Source organism: Hordeum vulgare, chromosome 7H (genome assembly GCF_904849725.1).
Source record: "Hordeum vulgare subsp. vulgare chromosome 7H, MorexV3_pseudomolecules_assembly, whole genome shotgun sequence".
Lineage (NCBI taxonomy): Eukaryota > Viridiplantae > Streptophyta > Magnoliopsida > Poales > Poaceae > Hordeum > Hordeum vulgare.
Genome location: NC_058524.1, coordinates 386,351,254 through 386,377,292, shown reverse-complemented (window position 1 = coordinate 386,377,292; position 26,039 = coordinate 386,351,254).

Genomic DNA, 26,039 nt, shown 5'->3' with positions numbered 1-26,039 from the left:
TACCTAGCATAGTTGTCCTTTGCAACTTATTTCACGTGGCATGAATATTCAGACCCGTACGATTCGAAACAATAGTTTTCTATTGACATGAAAACAGTAATACTTCAAGCAAACTAGCAAAGTAATCATGAGCTTTCAAAATAGCAAGGCCAAAGAAAGTTATCCCTACAAAATCATATAGTCTGGCTATGCTCCATCATCCTCACACAACTAATGTAAATCATGCACAACCCCGGAATTGGCCAAGTAATTATTTTCGCACTCTTACTTTCTCAAACTTTTCATAACTATCACGCAATACATGAGCGCGAGCCATGGATATAACACTATAGGTGGAATAGAGTGTGGTGGTGGTTGTGAGACAAAAAGGAGGAGATGGTCACATTGACTCGGCGTATCAATAGGCTATGGAGATGCCCATTAATAGATATCAATGTGAATGAGTAGGGATTGCCATACAAGATATGCACTAGAGCTATAAGTATGTGAAAGCTCAAGGGAAAACTAGTGGGTGTGCATCCAACTAGCTTGCTCACGAAGACCTAGGGCAATTTTTGAGGAAGCCCATCATTGGAATATACAAGCCAAGTTATCAAACGAAGATTCCCACTAGCATATGGTAGTGACAAAGAAGCTCTCAATCATGAAGAACATGGTGCTATCGTGAAGCACAAGTGTGGAAAAAGATAGTAGCATTGTCCCTTCTCTCTTTTTCTCTCATTTTTTTTATTTGGCCTCTTAGGCCTCTCTTTTTTTCTTTTCTCTCTCCTTTTTTTGTTTTGGGCTCTTTGGGCTCTTTTTTTTTATTTCCTCACACGGGACAATGCTCTAATAATGATGATCATCACACTTTTAGTTGCTCAAAGCTCAAAAATCACAATGATGATGACTCCATAGGAAATGCCTTCGGCAGTGTACCTGGATGTGCAACGATCTAGTATGATCATGCAATGGCAATATGAAAGTGATGGCACAAGTCATTAGATGGAACGGTGGTAGTTGCATGGCAATATATCACGGAATGGCTATGAAAATGCCATAGTATGTAGGTATGGTGGCTGTTTTGAGGAAGGAATTTGGTGGGTTTGTGCACCGGCGAGAATTGCGCGGCGCTAGAGAGGCTAGCAATGGTGGAAGGTGAAAGTGCATCTATACCATGGACTAAACATTAGTCATAAAGAATACACATACTTGTTGCAAAAGTTTTTATTAGTAATCGAAACAAAGTGCTAAACGCATACTTCGAGGGGAAGGGTTGGTAGGTGTAAACCATCGCGTGATCCCGACCTCAACACAAAGGATGACAATCAATAGATCAATTATGCTCCGACTTCCTAACATAGCGGTTCACCATACGTGCATGCTACGGGAATCACTAACTTCAACACAAGTATTTCTAGATTCACAACACCCTACTAACATAACTCTCAATATTACCGAATCTGTGTCTCAAAACTAATTGAGAGGAATCGAAACTTCTCTTTCTACTCAATGCACATGAATATAGAGGTTTTTTTTGCATCCTCTTTGGGTACCTAGCACATGGGACTTCTTTCATAGCATAAGCCAACTAACAAATCACGCACCGTCATGCTCTAAAGATATAAGTGAAGCACAAGAGCAAAAGTATCTAGCTCAAAAGATATAAGTGAAGCACTAGAGCAAAAGTATCTAGCTCAAAAGATATAAGTGAAGCACTATGAGCATTCTAGCAAAATCACGATGAGTGCATGTCTTTCTCTCTCAAAAAGGTGTGCAGCAAGGATGATTGTGACACAACAAAAGTAAAAGACTCCTATGATACAAGACGCTCCAAGCAAAACACATATCATGTGGTGAATAAAAATATAGCCCCAAGTAATGTTACCGATGGATTGAAGACGAAAGAGGGGATGCCTTCCCGGGGCATCCCCAAGCTTAGGCTTTTTGCTGTCCTTTAATTTGGCTTGGGGGGCCTTGGGAATCCCCAAGCTTGAGATCTTTCCACTCCTTATCTCTTTGTCCATGAGAACGTCACCCAAAACTTGAAAACTTCACAACACAAAACTTAAACAGAAACTTGTGATAACATTAGTACAAGAAAGCAAACTACCACTTCTTTTGGTACTGTAGCAAACTTGAATTCCATCCATATTGATGATGAGATACTGTATTCTCACTTTTCCATGGCTAGTACCCCCTGATACTAACCATAGTTTCATCAAAACAAGCAACCAACTCAATAAAAACAGGATCTGTCAAAAACAGACCAGTCTGTAGCAATCTGTATACTTCGTATACTTGTGGTACCTCAAAAAAATCTGAAAACTTACGACTGTCTAGGGAAAAAGCATATCAATCAGCAGCAAAAAGAATCAACTCAAAATCTCTTTCTGAATAAAAATTAAAAATCATCTCGTGAGCGAAAAGTTTCTGTCTTTTTCCAGCAAGATCAAACAACCATTACCAAGACCAATCATAAAGGTTTTGCTTGGCTCAAACACAAAAAACACAATCACAACAGAGTTGTGAAAGTTTGGATGCAACAAAACAGAAAGGAAAAGATAAATTTATTGGGTTGCCTCCCAACAAGCGCTATTGTTTAACGCCCTTAGCTAGGCATAGTAGCGATAGAATCACGTATCGTCGTCTTTGGTGCTCAAACCATAAGTAGTGTGATCACTTATCATCTTGAGGTTTTCATCTTTCTTGCTAGATGATTCACCACTACTTTTAGGAACAAAGACGGACTTGGTGATTTTATTGTGGGCAAAATTTGGAGTATTCTGCACAACGGCAAAAGCGGAACCCAAGTTGGTTATAACCTCCTCTAGTTTGCCAATCCTAGCGGAATCATGACCTAGCTTCTCGCTAATTGTGGGTTCCTTCTTCTTTAAATTTTTCGAAACCATTCCCATCTTGGACCCGTACTGAGTGATTTGATTGTGGATCTTTTTATCCAAATTCTCAATGAGTTCAATCGTAGCAACTTTATTTTCAATAGCGTCCAGCCTACGCATCACATGTTCCAGAGTTAAGGTAGTTCCATTAACCATGAGTGGGGGTGAGCCTACCAAATTTATCACAGCTCCATAAGAATCAACGGTATGGCTACCCCAGAAATTTCCACCTACGATGGTGTCAAGAATATACCTATTCCAAGGAGAAATACCCACATAAAAACTGCGAAGCAAGACGGTAGTGGATTGCTTATGAGTAGATCTACTGTGAGCATTGCAAATCCTATACCAAGCGTCCTTTAAGTTTTCTCCCTCGATTTGTCTGAAATTGAGAACTTCGCTCTCGTGAGTATCGTGCGAAGTGGTGGATCTAGCCATCAGGATAGACTATCCCACACAGACGAGTAGAAAGCAAGTGAGAGAGAAAGGGCAAACGAAAAGGCGAACGAAAAGGCGAAGGAAAAAGGGAAATTGGTGAAGTGGGGAGAGGAAAACGAGAGGCAACTAGCAAACAAAGTAAATGCAAGAGATCAGTTTCCTACACTTACTTGGATGATTTCTTGACTTGATCTTCCTCCCCGGCAACGGCGCCAGAAATACTTCTGCTGCGGCAACAAAAGTCCTTCCCTGGTGCGTAGGAATTCTTCTTGTTACTTCTCTGGTTTGCGTCGGTTTTTCCCTTGAAGAGGAAAGGGTGATGCAGCACAGGAGCAGTAAGTATTTCCCTCAGTTTGAGAACCAAGGCATCGAACCAAAAGGAGGGCCTTGTCAAGTCCAAAGTACCTGCACAAAAACAAACAACTTGCACCCAACGCTTCAAAGGGGTTGCCAATCCCTTCAAGATTGTTTGCAAAAGTGAGATCTGAAGGCGGAAAGTGCAACGAAGTAAAAAGTGTAAGGCTGAAAATATGGTGTGGAGTAGACCCTGGGGGCCATAGTGTTCACTAGAGGCTTCTCTCAAAATAGCAAATATCATGGTGGGTGAACAAATTACTGTCGAGCAATTGATAGAACCGCGCAAAGTCATGACGATATCTAAGGCAATGATCTAGCATATAGGCATCACGTCCGAGACAAGTAGACCGATACTTTCTGCATCTACTACTATTACTCCACACATCGACCGCTATCCAGCATGCATCTAGTGTATTGAGTTCATGACGAACAGAGTAACGCTTTAAGCAAGATGACCTGATGTAGAGGGATAATCTCAAACCAATGATGAAAACCCCATATTTTGACCCTTGATGGCAACAACACGATACGTGCCTCACTATCCCTTCTGTCACTGGGTGAGGTCACCGCACGGTATGAACCCAAAACCAAGCACTTCTCCCATTGCAAGAATCATAGATCTAGAAACACACCACAAAAGAAGATTACATCGGATAGATCTCCATGAAGATCATGGAGAACTTTGTATTGAAGATCTAAGAGAGAGAAGAAGCCATCTAGTTACTAGCTATGGACCCGTAGGTCTATGGTGAACTACTCACGCATCATCGGAGAGGTCATGGTGTTGATGGAGAAGCCTTCCGTGTTCGAATCCCCCCTCCGGCAGGGCACCATGACGTGCCCCAGATGGGATCTTGCGGAGACAAAAGCTTGCGGCGGCGGAAAAGTGATTACGATGCTCCCCTGATTTTCTGGGAATATTTGGGAATTTATAGGTGCAAGATCTAGGTCAGGGGACCTCCAGGGGGCCCACAAGCCTGCAGGGCGGGGCCCTCTGGCCGCGGGGTGGGGGCTTGTGGGGCCCACGGGGCTCTTCTGGCTTGGCCCCCAAGCTCTCTGATCTTCTTTCGTTCCAGAAAAAATATTTTCAGGGATTTTCTTTCGTTTGGACTCCGTTTCAAAATCTCCTCTGAAAGGGGTCAAAAACATGGAAAAAACAGGAACTGGCACTTGGCACTGAGTTAATAAGTTAGTCCCAGAAAATAAAAGGCATGCAAAACATCCCAAGTTTGACAAGATAATAGCATGAAACCATCAAAAATTATATATCCGTTGGAGACGTATCAACAACACACCAATTAAAAATGAGACATTTATTTATGATATATGTGTGGAGGATCCCCATACCCCCAAGATTTCTTCGGCCTACACATTAATTTACATTTGAAAAGTCTATATTTTTTCTGGTTGTCCGTGGTATGCCGGTAAAAACCACTCCACCCGCCTGGATTTCCTCATGCAAGTGATAAACCCCATGAGATACATAGGTAGGGAGGATACACAAGCATTAATAAGGCAAACCCCACCAGTGGAAGAATTGAAGATCCCCCTAGACGGTATAACTCAATTTCCCACTTTTTTGTTACCGAGAAAGAGAAATCTCTGGTGGGAAGTTTGTGAGGCAAGATTGGCATACCAAGGTATTAGAAAGGGAAAGATCCTAGACTACAGTTGAGAAGGGGAGACACACAACAAGCCTCCTCCGGAGGCACTCCAACCACCAACACCTCACTATTTGAGAAGTTGATATTAATCCCAGATAGCTCCTCAAAATGAAGCACGAGAAATTTAAGATTGTTAATGCAACTATTAGAACATTCCACCAAAATGATAGTGTCATCAGAATACTGAAGATGTGAAACCTCAGAGAAAATAAGGTGAGATACAACCTAGAATATGTGACCAGCCAGCGCGGTTTAATATACAATAGAAGGCGTCCGCAACAAAGTTAAAAATCAGAGGAGACATAGGGTCACCCTGCTTAAGGCCCCTAGCATTACTAAAATAAGGGCTAGCCACCCCATTGCCGGAAATTGTCGTGTGCACGCTAGTAACCAGCTGCTTGATAAGATGGATGTAGGCACCATCAAAACCCTTGGCCAAAAGAACATCACGCAGGAAGGACCAATTAACCGAATCGTAGGCCTTCTCAAAGTCCAACTTAAGGATCACATCGTTACAATTCCTAACTTTGAGATCATGGACAATCCCGTGGAGGATGAGGGTGCCATCCAAAATGTTGCGCCCCTTGATAAAAGCAAAATGTTTTTGGCCGATAACCTTATGGGCCACAGGAGAGGCAAGTCGCAAACCCTTTGGATGGGAACTTGGCAATACTATTTATGAGTTTGATGGGCCTGAAAAGACGAATGTAATTTGCACCTTTAATCTAAGGAAGGAGGGGAATGACCGCATAGTTAAGCCTAGATATGTCCATAGTGCCCCGACACAACCTAATGATGATCGCATACACTAAATGCTTTAGCAAGTGCCAGAACTTTTTGAAGATGGTGACCGAGAACCCATCGGGGCCGGGTGCAGAGTTGGATTTTGACGTCGAGACCATCAAGTCTATTTCGTCACAACAACGGGGAACCAAGAGCGCAACATTATCCAATTCTGAAACACTCTCCCGAGGGGCCAGAAATTACAATCAATCAAAAAACCAGAGGAAGGCTTAGCAACCAAGAGATTAGAAAAGGAAGAAAAGATATGCCCACCGGGTCGGCCCCAACCTCTCCATTAATAGTGATGTCACATCCGAGAATTTTCACAAATCTGGTATGTTATTTTTTTTTCAAAGAAAACCATTTTGATTGATTGGTTGCTAGTGCTTTTGCTTGTTTATTGAATAGGAAGTTGAAATCCCAATGGAACCAGGGGAAACCTAGCTAGCCAATAGGTGGAACCAGACCATTTGAAATATTATTGGGAAACAATTTTAAATATGTACCAAAATATTCAAGTCAAAATAAATTCCCTAAAAGGAATTGAAAATTGAATCACGGAATTCAATTGAAACCAATAGGGAATTTAACCAAATTGACTTGCACTTGAATTTGACAAGAATTAGAATTCCATAGGACCTAGACCATTTTCATATTTTATAAAATGGGTTTGAAACGTATTTGGTGTGAAATTCAAATTTAAATTGAGTTTGAAAATAAAACTGCAGAAATTAGTTGCCCAAAATTCCCAAGCGAAATGTGCAACATCTCACAAATATTCAAATTGGAATTCAAAAAATAGTCTATGTTGAAATAAAATTGAAATTCAAAATTAATTCGAAACATAAAAAAGAAAAGAAAAATAAAAAGAACAAAAACATAAAAAGAAAACAAAATAAGAAAGGCAGCCCAACTAGGCCAACCTAGCTATCAGTTAGAAGAGCACCCCGCGCCTCACCCCTCTCGCTGACAAGAGGACCCCACCTATTACGGTTTTCCTCCACCTCGTGCAACCGCCGCTCCCACGACGTCCGTCCGATGCACACCATGCTTGACCCCCACGTCCACATACCTCAGAAGCGACTAGACCTGGTGGGCCTACCCTATAAGAAGCCCTCATCACACTCGTCATTTTGTACCAGTTAATTCAACCCGAGTCCGTCAGCCTGCCCACCAGCGACCCGTTCGTCTATGCTATTACCTAGCTTGCTCTGACAAGGATTCCGGCAGCCGTGGCCACCCACCCGACCGGCCACCACTACAAGTTGACCCAGTGCGTGATACGTCTCCAATGTATCTACAATTTTTGATGGTTCCATGCTATTATCATGTCAACTTTGGATGTTTTATATGCATGAATATGCTATTTTATATCATTTTTTGGGACTAACCTATTAACTCAGTGCCAAGTGCCAGTTTCTGTTTTTTCCGTGTTTTTGACCTTTTTGAGAAAATAATATTAAACGGAGTCCAAACGGAATAAAACCTGCGGGATGATTTTTTTTCCATAACAGAAGATACGCACGGGACTTGAGAACCAAGGCATGAGACCTCGAGGGAGGTCACAAGCCCCCTAGGTGCGACCTAGGGGGGTGGCCGCGCCTGGCAGACTTGTGGGCCCCACGTGGCTCCATTGCCCTACCTCTTTCGCCTATAAATTCTCCAAAATCCCGAAACCAAAGAAGAGAGCTACGGAAATACTTTTCCGCCGCCGCAAACTTTTTTCTCCGCAAGATCCCATCTGGGGCACATTCTGGTGCCCTGCTGGAGGGGAATTCAGACACGGAGGGCTTCTTCATCAACACCATTGCCTCTCTGATGGTGCGTGAGTAGTTCACCACAAACTTTCGGGTCCATAGCTAGTAGCTACATGGCATCTTCTCTCTCTCTTGCATCTTCAATACAAAGTTCTCCATGATCTTCATGGAGATCTATCCGATGTAACTTTCTTTTTGTTGTGTTTGTCGAGATCCGATGAATTGTGGATGTATGATCAGATTATCTATGAATATTATTTGAATCTCCTCTGATCTCTTATATGCATGATTTCGTACCCTTGTAATTCTCTTCGAGTTATGGGTTTTGTTTGGCCAACTTGATCTATAATTCTTGCAATGGGAGAAGTGCTTGGTTTTGGGTTCATAACATGCGGTGTCCTCACCCAGTGACAGAAAGGGTAGCGAGGCACGCATCATGTTGTTGCCATCAAGGGTAAAAAGATGGGGTTTATATCATATTGCATGAATTTATCCCTCTACATCATGTCATCTTGCTTAAGGCGTTACTCTGTTTGTTATGAACTCAATACACTAGATGCATGCTGTATAGTGGTCAATGTGTGGAGTAATAGTAGTAGATGAAGAAAGTATTGGTCTACTTGTCTCGGACGTGATGCCTATATGTATGATCATTGCCTTAGATATCGTCATGACTTTGTGCGATTCTATCAATTGCCCGACAGTAATTCGTTCACCCACCGTAATACTTGCTATCATGAGAGAAGCCTCTAGCGAACACTATGGCCCCCGGGTCTACTTCACATCATATATTCAGATCTACAAAAATACCAAAAATACTTTGTTGCACTTTTCACCTTCATATCTCACCTTGCAAATAATCGTGAAGGGATTGACAACCCCTTTTTCGCGTTGGGTGCAAGTTTGTTTGATTTTGCGCGGGTACATTGGTGCCTCATCTTTATACTCCTACTGGATTGATACCTTGGTTCTCAAACTGAGGGAAATACTTATCGCTACTTTCCTGCATCACCCTTTCCTCTTCAAGGGAAAAACCAACACAAGCTCAAGAGGTAGCAAGAAGGATTTTTGGCGCCATTGCCGGGGAGTATTCAAGTGAAGCATATCCAAGTAACTATCGCAAACTCATCTCTTGCTTTTACATTGTTTGCCTTTTTCCTCTCGTTTTCCTCTCCCTCCCTTCTAAAAAAACAAAATTTACAAAAATATATGCCTTTTCGTTCGCCCTTTTCTTTTGCTTGCTTTCTGTTGCTTGTGTGCTGGTCCGCTTGCTAAGTCACCATGTCTGAAAACACTAAATTGTGTGACTTCTCAAATACTAATAATAATACTTTTATTAGTACTCTGATTTCTCCCGCCACTAGTGCGAAATCATATGAAATCAATGCTGCCTTGTTGAATCTTGTTATGAAAGAGCAATTTTCCGGCCTTCCTTGTGAAGATGCCGCATCCCATCTTAATACCTTCATTGAGTTATGCGATATGCAAAACAAGAAAGATGTGGATAATTATATTATTAAATTGAAGCTATTTCCATTCTCACTACGAGATCGAGCAAAAACTTGGTTTTCATCTTTACCCAAAAATAGTATCGATTCTTGGAACAAGTGTAAAGATGCCTTTATTTCCAAGTATTTTCTACCGGCAAAGATTATCTCTCTCTGTAATGATATCATGAATTTTAAGCAACTAGATCATTAACATGTTGCACACTCTTGGGAGAGAATGAAATTGATGATTAGAAATTGTCTCACTCATGGCCTGAGTCTTTGGATGATTATACAAATCTTCTATGTTGGTTTGAATTTTGCTTCTAGAAATATCTTGGATTCCGCCTCTGGTGGAACTTTCATGGAAATCACAATAGGATAAGACAAAAAACTCCTAGATAATATCATGACAAACTACTCTCAATGGAACACTGAAAGGTCACCTACTAGTAAAAAAGTGCATGCGATAGAAGAAATTAACTCTTTGAGTGCTAAGACGGATGAGTTAATGAAGTTGTTTTCTAGTAAAGGTGCTCCTCTAGATCCAAATGATATGCCTTTGTCTTCCTTGATTGAGAATATCAATGAAAGCTTGGATGTTAATTTTGTTGGTAAGAATAATTTTGGCAACAACATTGCTTATAGAGGTAACTTTAATCCTAGGCCTTTTCCTAGTAATCCCTCTAATAACTTTGGCAATTCCTACAACAATGCTCATAGAAATTACAATAAATTACCCTCTGATCTTGAGAGTAATATTAAAGAGTTTATAAATTCGCAAAAGATTTTCAATCCGTCCATAGAAGAAAAACTGCTTAAAATCGATGACCTGGCTAGGACCGTTGATAGAATGTCTCTTGATTTTGATGCTTTGAAATTGAGATGTGCTCCTCCAAAGATTAATATGGATGAAACTTTGAAAGCTATGCGTGTTTCCATTAATGAGAGTAAAGAAAGAACCGCCCAAATTCGTGCTAGACATGAATGGCTTAAAAAGGCGTATTCTCGTGATGAGAATCACGAAGATCTTAAAGTACTTGGTGTGACTCCTATTGAATCCTTGTTTTCTAATGTCAATCCTAATGATGATGGGGCTGGATATGAATCCACTTTGGTTGATAAACACCCCAATGATTCGGAGTCTATTTATCTTGATGCTAAAAGAACTGAAAGTGGAGTAGAGGATATCAAAACTTTGAGTAGTGATGAAATTACTACTTTGGATTTCAAGGAATTAAATTATGATAGTTGCTCTTTGATTGAATGTATTTCCTTGACGCAATCCATTCTAAACTCTCCACATGCTTATAGCCAAAATAAGGCCTTTACCGATCATATCAGTGATGCTATGATGAAATCTCTTGAAGAGAAACTTGAGTTGGAGATATCTATTCCTAGAAAACTTCAAGATGAGTGGGAACCTACTATCAAAATCAAGATTAAAAATTATGAATGCAATGCTTTGTGTGATTTGGGTGCTAGTGTTTCCGCTATTCCAAAGTTCTTATGTGATGTTCTAGGCTTCAACGAGACTGATGAGTGCTCTCTTAATTTGCATCTTGCGGATTCTACTATTAAGAAACCTATGGGAAGGATCAATGATGTTTTTATTTTTGCAAATAGGAACTATGTGCCCTTAGATTTCATTGTGCTTGATATTGATTGCAATCCGACATGTCCCATCATTCTTGGTAGACCTTTCCTTAGGACTATTGGTGTTGTTATCGATATGAAGGAAGGGAATATTAGATTTCAATTTCCATTAAATAAGGGCATGGAACACTTTCCTAGAAAGAAAATAAGATTGCCTTATGAGTCCATGATGAGAGCTACTTATGGTTTGAGCACAAAAGACGGCGATACTTGATTCTATCACCTTATGCCTAGCTAAGGGCGTTAAACGATAACGCTTCTTGGGAGGCAACCCAATGAATTTATTTTTGCTTTTTAATTTCTGTTTTGTTGTGTCCACACCATAAAAATTCTGTTATGATTGTGTTTTTTATGTTTTCTTTTTAGTGTTTGTGCCAAGTAGAACCTTTATGATTAGTTTTGGTGATGGTTGTTTCATCTTTCTGAAAAAGATAGAAACTTTGTGCTCAAGAAATTATTTTTAATTCCTATATAGAAAGATATTTTAAGTTGATTATTTTTTCTCCCGATTGATATGCAAATTTCCCTAACTGTCATAAATTTTCATAATTTTTGTGATACCAGAGGTATACGAAGTATACAGATTGTTACAGACTGGTCTGTTTTTGACAAATTCTATTTTTGTTGTGTTGATTGCTTATTTTGATGAAACTATGGTTAGTATCGGGGGGTACTAGCCATGGAAAAGTGAAAAATACAGTAATATAACATCAATCTAAATAGAATTCAAGTTTACTACAGTACCTAAAGAGTTGGTGGTTTGTTTTCTTATGCTAATGATATCACGAGTTTCTGTTTAAGTTTTGTGTTGTGAAGTTTTCAAGTTTTGGGTGATGTTCTCATGGATAATGGAATAAAGAGTGGAAAGAGCTTAAGGTTGGGAACTCCCATGTCATCCCAAGCCAAATTCGAGGACACCAAAAATCCTAAGCTTGGGGATGCCCCGGGAATGCATCCCCTCTTTCGTCTTCAATCCATCGGTAACGTTACTTGGAGTTATATTTTTATTCACCACATGATATGTGTTTTGCTTGGAGCGTCGTGTATTATAGGAGTCTTTTTTGTCACAATCATCCTTTCTGCACACCTTTTTGAGAGGGACATGCACTCATCATGAAGTTGCTACAATACTCAATGAGCTTCACTTATATCTTTTGAGTTAGGCAATTTAGCTCGCATGTGCTTCACTTATATCTTTTGAGCTAGATAACTTTGCTCTAGTGCTTCACTTAGATCTCATTAGAGGACGGCGGTGTCATATTTTGTAGAAATAAAAACTCTCTATCTTCACTTATATTATTTTGAGAGTGCTCTCTCTAAGTAACTTGGTAATTGTCGTGTGCTATGAAATTAGTCCTAAATATGATATGTATCCAAAGAGGATATAATAAAAACTTCCATATTCAAGTGCCTTGATTAGTAAGAGAAGTTTTATTCCTCACAATTAGTTTTGAGATATGGATATGCTAATATTAGAGTTATGTTAGTAGGGTGTTGTGAATCTAGAAATACTTGTGTTGAAGTTAGTGATTCCCGTAGCATGCACGTATGGTGAACCGCTATGTTAGGAAGTTGGAGCATAATTGATTTATTGATTGTCATCCTTTGTGTGGCGGTCGGGATCGCGCGATGGTTAACACCAACCAACCCTTCCCCTAGGAGTATGCGTTTAGCACTTTGTTTCAATTACTAATAAAACTTTCGCAATAAGTATATGAGTTCTTCATGACTAACGTGAGTCAATGGATTATACACACTCTCACCCTTCCACCATTTCTAGCCTCTCTAGTACCGTGTAACTTTCGCCGGTGCACAAACCCACCATATACCTTCCTCAAAACAGCCACCATACCTACCTATTATGGCATTTTCATAGCCATTCCGAGATATATTGCCATGAAACTCTCACTGTTCCGTCTCATGACATGTGCCGTCACTTTCATATTGCCATTGCATGATCGTAAGATAGCTAGCGAGATGTTTCAACATCATACGCTAAGCTTGATCGTTGCACATCCCGGTACACTGCCGGAGGGATTTCATATAGAGTCATCATTGTTCTAAGTATTGAGTTGTAAGTAAATAAAAGTGTGATGATCATCATTATTAGAGCATTGTTCCATGTGAAGAAATAATAATAAAAAAAGAGGCCAAAGTTGCCCACCAAAAAAATGAAAAAAGAGGCCAAAGAGCCCAAACAAAACAAATGAGAGAAAAAGAGAGAAGGGACAATGCTACTATCTTTTTCCACACTTGTGCTTCAAAATAGCACCATGTTCTTTATGATTGAGAGTCTCTTGTTTTGCCATTTCATATACTAGTGGGAATTTTCTTTATATAACTTGGCTTGTATATTCCAATGATGGACTTCCTCAAAATTGCCCTAGGTCTTCATGAGCAAGCAAGTTGGGTGCGCACCCACTAGTTCTCTTTTTGAGCTTTCACACACTTATAGATCTAGTGCATCTGTTGCATGGAAATCCCTACTCATTCACGTTGATATATATTGATGGGCATCTCCATAGCCCATTGATACACCGAGTCGATGTGACCACCTCCTCCTTTTTGCCTCACAATCTCCACCACACTCTATTCCACCTATAGTGCTATATCCATGGCTCACGCTCATGTATTGCGTGAGAGTTGAAAAAGTTTGAGAAAGTAAGAGTGCGAAAACTATCACTTGGCTAATACCGGGGTTGTGCATGATTTAAATTCGTTGTGTGGGGATGATGGAGCATAGCCAGACTATATGATTTTGTAGGGATAACTTTCTTCGGCCTTGTTATTTCAAAAGTTCATGATTACTTTGCTAGTATGCTTGAATTATTATTGTTTTCATGTCAATAGTAAACTATTGTTTTGAATCTTACAGATCTGAACATTCATGCCACAAGAAATATGTTACAAAGAACAAATATGTTAGGCAGCATTCCACATCAAAAATTCGGTCTTTATCACTTCCCTACTCGAGGACGAGCAAGAGTTAAGCTTGGGGATGCTTGATACGTCTCCAACGTATCTATAATTTTTGATGGTTCCATACTATTATCATGTCAACTTTGGATGTTTTATATGCATGAATATGCTATATTATATCATTTTTTGGGACTAACCTATTAACTCAGTGCCAAGTGCCAGTTTCTGTTTTTTCCGTGTTTTTGACCTCTTTTAGAAAAGAATATTAAACGGAGTCCAAACGGAATAATACCTGTGGGATGTTTTTTTCCATAACAGAAGATACACACGAGACTTGGGAACCAAGGCAGGAGACCTCGGAGGATGTCACAAGCCCCCTAGGCGTGGCCTAGCGGTGTGGCCACGCCTGGGAGGCTTGTGGGCCCCACGTGGCTCCTTTGCCCTACCTCTTTCCCCTATAAATTCTCTAAAATCCCAAAACCAAAGAACAGAGCCACGAAAATACTTTTCCGCCGCCGCAAGCTTCTGTCTCCGCAAGATCCCATCTCGGGCACGTTCTGGTGCCCTGCCGGAGGGGGATTCGGACACGAAGGGTTTCTTCATCAACACCATTGCCTCTCCGATGATGTGTGAGTAGTGCACCACAAACCTTCGGGTCCATAACTAGTATTTAGATGGCTTCTTCTCTCTCTTGGATCTTCTATAAAAAGTTCTCCATGATCTTCATGGAGATCTATCCAATGTAACTTTCTTTTGCAGTGTGTTTGTCAAGATCCGATGAATTGTGGATTTATGATTAGATTATCTACGAATATTATTTGAGTCTCCTCTGATCTCTTATATGCATGATTTCGTATCCTTGTTATTCTCTTCGAGTTATGGGTTTCGTTTGGCCAACTTGATCTATAGTTCTTGTAATGGGAGAAGTGCTTGGTTTTGGGTTCATACCGTGCGGTGTCCTCACCCAGTGACAGAAAGGGTAGCGAGGAACGCATCGTGTTGTTGCCATCGAGGGTAAAAAGATGGGGTTTATATCATATTGCATGAATTTATCCCTCTCCATCATGTCATCTTGCTTAAGGCGTTACTCTGTTTGTTATGAACTCAATACACTTGATGCATGCTGGATAGCAGTCTATGTGTGGAGTAATACTAGTAGATGCAGAAAGTATCAGTCTACTTGTCTCGGACGTGATGCTTATATGTATGATCATTGCCTTAGATATCGTCATGACTTTGCGCGATTCTGTCAATTGCTCGACAGTAATTCGTTCACCCACCATAATACTTGCTATCATGAGAGAAGCCTCTAGTGAACACTATGGCCCCCGGGTCTACTTCACATCATATATTCAGATCTACAAAAATACCAATAATACTTTGTTGCACTTTTCACCTTCACATCTCACCTTGCAAATAATCGTGAAGGGATTGACAACCCCTTTTTTGCGTTGGGTGCAAGTTTGTTTGTTTTAGCGCAGGTACATTGGTGCCTCATCTTGATACTCCTACTGTATTGATACCTTGGTTCTCAAACTGAGGGAAATACTTATCTCTACTTTCCTGCATCACCCTTTCCTCTTCAAGGGAAAAACCAATACAAGCTCAAGAGGTAGCAGTGCGCCTCAACGAACCCCTAGTGCAACTCCGCCTTGCTCGAAGCCTTCCCAACGCCCTACTTCATCAGAAGAAGAGACCCTCCTCCACCGCGAGATCAACTCCGGCGAGGTAAGGCCACATTGAGCATGTGCCCCTTGCCCATTGACCTCGTGGTGATCGCACACACCTGTGACCTATAATGCCCCAAGTGTGTAACCTTCCCCTTTTGGAACCTTCTTATGTGGGACTACCTTGTCAATGCTATGAGGGGGTTCATGTTCATGATTTCATGTGATGTCCCTTGTATTTATTCCTTGCATGCATGCATAACATATCATATCGTGCCCATATCTTCGTGATGTTGCAATGTGATCATATGATTTCTTGTGGTGTTTGTGATCTTGTGGATATATGTGTGGTGTGGTGCAACTCTATTAGGTTGCTTGTGCTAGTGGGGTCAACCATATGAATGCTTAGGTTTTAAAACCTTTTCCTCTCTCTTTTATTCCAACCACAAGATACTCTTCTTCCTTTCCTGTTTTAAAAATGCCTACGAATTAGCAGGTTTTGTGTTGGATATGGAGGGGTATGTTTGCTATTTTGAAAACAAGTTTTAAAGGTGCAAGTAATTACAAAACAGCAAATGATAATGCCGTTTTGTAAATATTTAGTTGCCCCAAATACATATCTGCTATTTTATTGAAATAGGTCATGAATTATCATGACTAGTGGTATTTTTGTTGTATTTTTATCCCCAGTGGTTTTTTCTGTGTTTTAATTTCTTTTGTGGTGTTTCCTGTAAATAGAAAAGCCCTAGGGCTTATGTAACTCTTAAGTGGCGCCACTTGTGGACTCACTCCCACAGGCCGGCCCATCTCTTCCCTCTTCCCGTGCGCACAGGAGCCCATGCGCGCGTCCCTCCTTCCCCTCTGATGCCGTCTCTCTCCTCTGCCTCCTTTCCGTCCCCATCAGAGAGAGAAGAAGCTGCCGCCGTGAGCTCGAACGTCGAGGGGACCCCCTTATATTTTGGTGTCCGTGCCTCTCCCCTCTCCTAGGTTTTCCCCCTCCCCCATCCGCCGCCGCCACCTTTCTCCATTCCCCATCTCTCCTCCCTCTCCCTGGTAAGTACTGTGCAGTCCATCCATCAGAGAGAGAGAGAATTGCATCGCCGCTGTCCTCCGCGTGTCCGTCGTCGTCCGGCGCGGGCGCCATGTCCAGGAGATCGGGGAGACACCCCGCGCCCCATTCCCGACCTCGCTGAGGCCGGGGAACGCCCACGTCGACGGTCTGTTCATCGTCAACGCCGTGGCCACGGAGCTCTCCTTCCTCTACGTCGATCTGCAATAGGGGCTTCCTCCAGCGCGTCTACGTCCTCTCCGGCCAGCCTCCTCCACCCTATGGCGTCTCATCTACCTTCCCTAGGTGAGGAACATCGCCCCCTTCCTTCCTCCCTCCTTCTCCTCGTCTGGCCCGACTGCAGAGCTCGCCAGAGTTCCTCTGTCAGGATCTAGTTCTTGCGGTAGAAGCAGGTGTTGCGTTTGTCTTGTGCAGGAGTAGATCTGTTTGGTTGTGGTGGTGGTGTGGTGCAGATATGTAGGGTAGCAGTAGCAGGAGGAGCTCGTCTCCCTGGCGTGGAGCAGCAGCAGCAACAGCAGGGCATGCCCGGCGGCCTCCCTGTCGCCGACAACCTCTGTAGGTAGATGCATGTCATGTTGATAGTTACCTAGTTTCAGTTCTCCCCTCTGTCAGACTCCTGTTCCGTAGCGCAGTGGTGTGTATCTGTGTTTGTACTCGAGAGGTTGTGGGTTCAAGAACCAGGGGATGCACTCCCCCCTTTTTTTGTTGGTTTTATTTCGGTGCAATGGTTGCCGCAGCAGGACAACTTATCCTGCTAGATGCCCCTGTTATGTCAAACATGGCCTCTTTAGAAGAGTGGTAGGGGAGCAGTATGTGGCTCCAGAGGTACAGGGTTCGACTCCCTGCTCCTCCTTTTCGTTTTTTCCTTCGAGCTGTGCATCTATTTCTTGTGTTGTTGCATCCTGGCTTGAGTGGATGCTGCTGTGGTGTGCATCACACCATGAGGGTGATTTAACTTCCCTCACAACAGCATTATTTGCATAATAGTTTGATGGTTGTGTGTAGTTGCCATGTTTAGGAGTTTACCTTGTGTATATGTGTTCTAGTAGGTTCATGTGCATGTGAAGATAGTGTGTGTATATGAGATGGTGATGGGATGTGGGCTGTTTTGTTTGTGCTCTTGTGGTGTGTAAGTGCATCTAGTGCCCCTTAGTGATTTTGGTGGTTTGAAGACTTATAGGTTAAGTATCTCATGTGTTTATGAGTGTACACAGGATCTTTAAGTCGCTGAGGAGTTTGAGATATTTGATGAATATCGACCCCTAAAAATGTATATCTTCGGTTGAAGAAATTGGTCTGAAGCTGAAGAATTGAATCGCGAAGAATCTGCGATGAAATTGATATTCCTCATGAAGATATTGAATTTGAGGAATTCGGTGTGTCCTGAAGAAAATCATTTTGAAGACTTTGAAGCATGAAGATTTACTCTTTTTGTTTTATTTTCTTCACACTTGAGTAATAGGAACACCGTACTGTTAAAGCGGGTCGAAGTTACACTTTGGAATGAATTTCCTCATGATGCTCAACCCAAGCCTAATCCTACCAAATGCCTCAAGTGAGGAATACGAGTGACATGAGGACTCTCACAGTTGAGGGTTCCGACCGTTTCGATAGCCACGCCACATCATTGGTCTTATCCACACCAACGGTCATATTATTTAAGGGCATTAGTGTCAAATCATGTCGGGATGCTCCGAGGCTATAAATAGCCGCCCCCACAACCATTAGCTGGTTGGCTGCTCTATTAGGAACTGACACTTGTCATAAGAGCAACCCAATTCCTCAGAGTCTTTGAGAGTAATTCATCAGTGACGAAATAGCCCATACACCGAAACCACAAACCTAGAACCAAGTGATTGAGCATCACTGAAGAAGTTTTCCTGTGTGGTACTGAAGCATTTTACCTTTGAGGACTGTGCATCCTCCAGACGGTTAGGCGTCATGGTCTAGAGCTTTCCAGCAGTCAATTGTGGATCACCGGGTGACCAAGTTTGTGAGGATTTGGAAGTCTGCCCCGAAGACTTACCACGAGTGTTGGGCGAGGACTACGTGTTCTTAGCCCAAGGAGAACACGGTAGGGACTGTGTGTCCTTTGGTTTCAATACCAAGCCGTCCAAACCAGATGTACAACTGTCACAACAGTTGGAACTGGGTCATCAACTACTGTCTTCGCTGTGAAACGAGTTCTAATTCCTCAACTCCTTACTTTCCTCAGATTATGTGTTGATGACTTTCACTGTTACTGTTTGAAGAATTTGCTGAAGACTTTCTCTGAAATTCCTCAACCCCAAATTCTTCACGCTAGTTAATCCTCATGTGTTTTCTGCGTGCCTGCTCACTCTGCAATCTGTTTTCACATTCCTCACTTTGAAAAACTGCTGTTGTGAAACTTTGCACTTCTGATCCTTTACTGTTTCCGCTGTAAGTTAGTCATCAGTGAGGAATTTCCTCAAAAGGAATTTCCTCAGTGATGAAATTCTAAAAATCTCCTATTCACCCCCCTTTAGTCGATATAACGCACTTTCAATTGGTATCAGAGCAGGGTACTCCCTTGTTCTGTGTGATTTTGGTTTAACCACCTGGAGTTTTAGTTATGTCGACTGTAGGCATGTTTAAGGTGACTGCAGCATGTCCTACTTTCGAAGGAAAGAACTTTCCCTTCTGGAAGAACAAGATGCAAATGCATCTACAAGCTATTGATAATGATCTCTGGTATATTGTGGAACATGGCGTCCCCATCATCTCTGCTAGTGACTCTGCTGCTGATGTGAAGAAATTCAAGCAACTTGATTCTCAAGCGAAGAATATCATCTGTGGCCATCTGAGTCGAGGCCAGTTTGGAAGAGTGAGTGCTTTGGGCTCTGCAACACTAATCTAGGAGAGACTCTGCAAAGTAAATGAAGGAGTATCAACCCAGCGTGACTCTCGTGTTGATATTCTTCGCAATCTCTTCAATCGCTTCAAGAGGCATGACAATGAAAGCTGCCAAGACACCTTTGATCGCCTTACTGACATATCAAATGAACTGCAAGCACCAGGAGCTCGAGACATTACTGTTCACGAAGTTGTGAAGAAACTGCTGAGATCTTTGGATTCTTCATTTGATACTTTAGTTCTGATGATTCAAGAAAGACCAGACTACAAGATGCTTGATCCAGCTGATATACTCGAAAGGCTCAATACTCATGAATTCCAGCTAGAAGAAAAGAAAGATCTATATGGACCAAGCTATTCTAGACCACGTGCACTGAAGGCTAGAGCAATTTCCTCATCTGAAGAAGAAGATTCGGATGACAGCATTGGTGACCTTGAAGAATTTGGACAGGATCTTGCAATGCTCGTGAGGAAATTCCAGAGGTTTACATGACGTGGCCAGTTCCGTAAATCTTCAAGAAGAGACATGAGGAAATCAGAATCTTCATCTAAGGACTACAAGAAAAGAACCTGCCACAAGTGCAAGAAATCAGGTCATTACATTGCTGACTGTCCGCGTTGGGGAAAGGAATCAAAGAAGAAGAAATACAAGGATGACAGTTCTGATAACTCATAGAAGAAGAAGAAATCTTCAAAATCCTCATCGCACAAGAAGACTAGTTTCAGAAAGGCTCGGGCACTTATTGGCAAGGAAATGGATTCCGAGGCAGAATCGGAGGAATGTGATGAAGAAGAGGGTTCTGATGAAGACTCAGAATCCGGACAGGCTAGTCTTGCACTGGCAACCACTTTCGTCAGCAAGTCAATCTTCAACCTTGAAGAAGATGATCACATCATCCACATTGATGACTATGCTGATGACTTCGCTCCAACCTATTGCTTAATGGCAAAAGGTTCAAAGGTACCAAATGATGCTTCCTCCTCTGATTCAAGTGACTGTGAACCTGATGATTATAAAAACCCAGTTACAGTAAACTTGCTATCATTGCCACTAAACAACAATCTGCCCTCGAAAAGCTTCAGAAACTGCTAGATAGAAGTGTTGATCTGTTGAATGATGAAATGAATCTTACCCAAATCCTCACTGAAGATGTGAAAAGTCTTCAGTCTAGATTTGAAAATCTTCAAGATCGTTATGATACACTCCTCGCTGATCATGAGAAACTTTCCTATGAATTTCTTCAAAGGAAGCTTGATCTAGAGAAGCTGAGGATTTCTCATGATGATCTTCGTATGGAAAGTGATTCATTACTAGCTCAATAGATCAGCGCCGCTCAAGCTGAATGCATTCCTCCATATCTTAAATGCATTGAACGCGAGACTGCCAATTCTTCACCAGAATCATCAAATGCTTCTATTGCTACAAATTCTTCAACTGCACCTGTAGTGTCTATTTCCTCACTTGAGGAAAACACAAATGTTACTGATGAAGATGCATGATTGAAGGAATTGTATGTGACAGGCATATACAAAAGCCTCAAAGGACATCAAACCCTTTGTGATGTGCTCAAAAAGCAGATCTTGAACAGGAACCCGAGGAAAGAAGGAATTGCCTTTGAGAGGAAATTACATGCTGATGGATCTTATTGGAAACCTGAGCAGTATCCCAAAATCTCATGGGTTGCTACTAGTGGGCCTACTTTTGATCCATCCAATCTAACTGGATTTTCATGTGAATTATCCTATTCCTCAGACGAGTCATTTGACTCCAACTATAAACTGTTCAAAAATCAATCTGGTGAAGTATTTGCTCGATATGTTGGAACTAACTGTAGGAATCGTCTCCCTTGAGGAAAATCTGGGTTCCCAAAAGCTATCTTGAAAATCTTCAGGTGAATGTCCTCATGACACCACCGATGAAGAATCTGAACCCCAAATCAAATTCCTCAGGAGGACCAAAGTCTTCAAGAGGATCAAAATCCTCAATTGGTCAAAATTATGCTCGTACCCGTGCTAATGTGTCTAACATGCAGGGAAACTACAAGGAATATGAATATGAGCGTTACTCTTCAAATCATTATGTTCATAAATTCTCAAACCAGTTTTCTGCATATTCATATGAGTACTTTAACCCCCTACTGTTAAGAGAAGTGCACTAGCTTCAATGCCACCTTTCTCATATGGTGCTCGCAGGATGATGAATGCTTTACCACCCCTTCAGATCTGGGTGGTGAAGAAATCGAACTAATCACTTCTGCAGGACAGGTCTCCAGATGAAAATCATCATCTAAAGAATTTGCTGGAGACCTGAGGAAATGCTTGATAGGACGCAAGCTAATATTGATGAAATAGAAATATTTCACACGTCCTTATAATTCTGTTGTGATGAAATTCTTATCTGATGAAATTGATATCATATTCTTCAAATCTGAAGCATATGAGATGGTAAGCTGTACTAATTCATCTGCATGATTAAACCCAAGAATACTGAGTGGGTTCTTGATAGTGGCTGCACACATCACATGACTGGTGACAAAAGCTTGTTGATGAATATGCCACTAACTCCATCACCTCTGAAGCAAATCACATATGCTGACAAAGGTAAAAGCAAGGTATTGGGACTTGGCAAAGTGGCTATTTCCAAGGATAGGCATATGGACAAAGTGATGCTTGTTGAATCCCTTGGTTTTAACCTCATGTCAGTCTCGATGTTTTGTGATATTGATATGATTGTTATATTTCGTAGATATAGATGTGTAGTCATCATGGAATCTGACAGATCCAAAGTCTTCGAAGGTGTAAGAAGAGGGGATTTGTACATTGTTGATTTCTCTATAGGTCCTCAACCAGCCACTTGCTTACTAGCAAAAACCTCAGAAGGATGGCTGTGGCACCGAAGACTAGGTCATGCAGGCATGAGGAATTTGCACACGCTCGCGAAAAAGAAGCATGTCATCGGCATCGAATCAGTTAAATTCCTCAAGGATCATCTCTGCGGTGCATGTGAATCTCGAAAAAGGACCAGATCCAAGCATCCCTCGAAGACTATCATGACCACTACTCGTCCCTTTGAATTGCTTTATATGGATCTATTTGGACCTACTCACTATGCCACACTAACCAATGCAGCATCTTTATATGGCTTCGTCATAGTTGATGATTATTCCAGATATACATGGGTGGATATCATAGTATATAAAACTGAAGTGCAGGAAATCTTCAAACGATTTTCTTCAAGGGCCTTGACGAACTTTGGCATCAAGATCAAACATATTAGGAGTGATAATGGAACACAGTTCAAAAACACTGGTTTTGATGATTATCTTGATGAACTTGGTATTACTCATGAATTATCTGCTCCTTATACTCCTCAGCAGAATGGTGTCGTCGAAAGGAAGAACATGACTCTGGTTGAGATGGCAAGAACTATGCTTGAAGAATATCAGACTCCTCGTCGCTTTTGGCCTGAAGCAATCAACACTGCATGCCATATCATCAATATGGTATATCTTCACAAATTCCTCAAGAAAACATCATATGAACTCCTCACTGATAAGAAACCCAATGTAAGTTATTTCAAAGTCTTCGGTGCAAAATGTTGGATTGGAGATCCTCACCATAGCTCAAAATTTGCACCTAAGGCACATGAGGGTTTTATGCTCGGTTATGGAAAGGACTCGCACACCTACACACACTACTGGAAAACAGTAATTTGCCATCAGGCAGTTCTTTGCCGTCTGCTGGCTGATGGCAAAGACCCTCTTTGCCGTCAGCTGACCTAAAGCGGACGGTAAAGGGCTCACTGATGGTAAAAAGAATATTTGCCATCGTCCAGGGCATTGCCGTCTGCCTACGGACGGCAAAGAGACCTAGGGCTGACGGCAAAGAGGGCAGATGGGTCCCACTAGACCTTGGGCCTGGCCAGGTTCAACGGACGGGCTCTTTGCCGTCAGCCTGGCCTTTGCCATCCGCCGTTGGGCCCTTTGCCGTCCGGGGGCAGGCGGCAAAGCTGACGGCCGTTATCCCCTAGCCCCTCGCTCCACTACCCCAGTCCCCGCTCTGTCTCTCCTTCAAACCGTCGTGCGCGCCTCCCTCCTGCACCACCGGCAGCCGGCCACCCCTGCGCCGCCCCCTACGCCGACCCCTGCGCCACCCCTGCGCCGCCCCTCACCTACCCCCCACCGCCGCCATCACTGCCCCCACCGCCGCCACCACTGCCCCCCGCCGCCGCACTGCCCCCGGCGACGCCCCACTGCCCCGTCGCACCCGTCCTCCTCGCAGCCCCGACGCCCCAGCCGTCCCCGTTGGTGAGTCCCCCTATTTTTTTTGTTTTTCCTTATTTTTATTTATGTTAAATTAGTTAGGTTAGTTTTTCAGTTTATTAGGTTAGTTAGGCTAATTAGTTAGGTTATTAAATTAGTTTAGTTTAGGTTCAGTTTTAGTTTAGGTTTAGTTAGGTTAGTTTCTTGTTTAGTAAAGGAGAAAAGGAGAAGAAGAAGAAGGAGAAAGGAGAAGAAGAAGGAGAAAGGAGAAGAAGAAGAAGGAGAAAGGAGAAGAAGAAGGAAAAGAAGAAGAAGGAAAAGGAAGGGAAGGAGAAGAAAGAAGAAGAAGAAGAAGGAAAAGGAAGGGAAGGAGAAGAAGAAGAAGAAGAAGAAGAAGAAGAAGAAGAAGAAGAAGAAGAAGAAGAAGAAGAAGGAAAAGGAAGGGAAGGAGAAGAAAGAAGAAGGAGAAGAAGAAGAAGGAGAAAGAAGAAGAAGAAGAAGGAGAAAGGAGAAGAAAAAAATAAGAAGAAGAAGGAAAAGAAGAAGAAGGAAAAGGAAGGGAAGGAGAAGAAAGAAGAAGCAGAAGAAGAAAAATAGGAGAGGAAGAGAAGAATAAGAGGAAAAAAGAAAAGGAGAAGAAGAAGGAGGAGAAAGGAGAAGAAAAAGAAGGAGAAAGGAGAAGAAGAAGAAGGAGAAAGGAGAAGAACAAGAAGGAGAAAGGAGAAGAAGAAGAAGGAGAAAGGAGAAGAAAAAAATAAGAAGAAGAAAGAAAAGAAGAAGGGGAGAATTGATTATCACCCCCCTGTTCGTGCGCCACCACAACATAAGCCCCCCTGTTTGCCTGGCTCCCTTTTAACCCCCCAGTGTTCACCATGTTGCAGCTGATGCCCCCCTTTGCAATGTTTAACAGATTTATCAATGGATAAATAACAAATGGCTACATCAATAGACAAAACAAGTTCACAGTTCACTTAATTTCTTCTTCTTTGGAGCCATCTTCTTCTTCTTTCCTTTTGCTGGAGACTTTGTTGGTGTAGCAGCAGCAAAACTAGTTCATGGCAACACAAACGAGTTCACAGTTCACTTAATTTCTTCTTCTTTCCTTTTGCTGGAGACTTTGTTGGTGTAGCAGCAATGGGGAGGCTAGGGAAGGGAAGAGGCTTGTCTTACCTTGGAGCAGCAATGGAGATGGGGTGGCTGGGGCAGATGTGGCGGCTGGGGCAGCTGCTGCGGAGGCGAGGCGCAGCAGCGCTTGGGGCAGCTAGGACAGGGAGGGGAACGAGCAGAGAACGGGAGCAGCTTCTGCCCAGCTCGTGTGACTTATACTAGATGAGGGAGGGCAGTTTTGTCATTTCAGAAAATAATTAGACTAGTCTATGCTATTATTTGCTTAATGTAGAGCTAATCAACTCAAAGGGGGCCCTTAGCAACATCGTTAGCACAACTGGGGGGTTAAAAGGGAGCCAGGCAAACAGGGGGGCTTATGTTGTGGTGGCGCACGAACAGGGGGGTTAAAAGGAAAAGGAAGGGAAGGAGAAGAAAGAAGTAGAAGAAGAAGAAGGAAAAGGAAGGGGAGGAGAAGAAGAAGAAGAAGAAGGAAAAGGAAGGGAAGGAGAAGAAAGAAGAAGGAGAAGAAGAAGAAGGAGAAAGAAGAAGAAGAAGAAGGAGAAAGGAGAAGAAAAAAATAAGAAGAAGAAGGAAAAGAAGAAGAAGGAAAAGGAAGGGAAGGAGAAGAAAGAAGAAGAAGAAGAAGAAGAAAAATAGGAGAGGAAGAGAAGAATAAGAGGAAAAAGGAAAATAATAATAATAATAATAATAATAAGAAGAAGAAGAAGAAGAAGAGAAGAAGAAAACAAGAAGAAGGAGAAGAAGAATAAGAGGAAAAAAGAAAAAAGAAAATAAGAATAAGAAGAAGAATAAGAATAAGAAGAAGAATAAGAAGAAGAAGAAGAAGACAAGAAGAAAAGAAGAAGAAGGAGAAGAAGAATAAGAGGAAAAAAGAAAAAAGAAAATAAGAATAAGAATAAGAAGAAGAAGAAGTAGAAGAAGAGAAGAAAAGAAGAAGAAGGAGAAGAAGAATAAGAGGAAAAAAGAAAAAAGAAAATAAGAAGAAGAAGAAGAAGAAGAAGAAGAAGAATAAGAGGAAAAAAGAAAATAAGAGTTAGGTCACATTTTTTTTGATTATCTTATAAAAACATCATATTTGTGTTGATCGGGTGAATTTCAA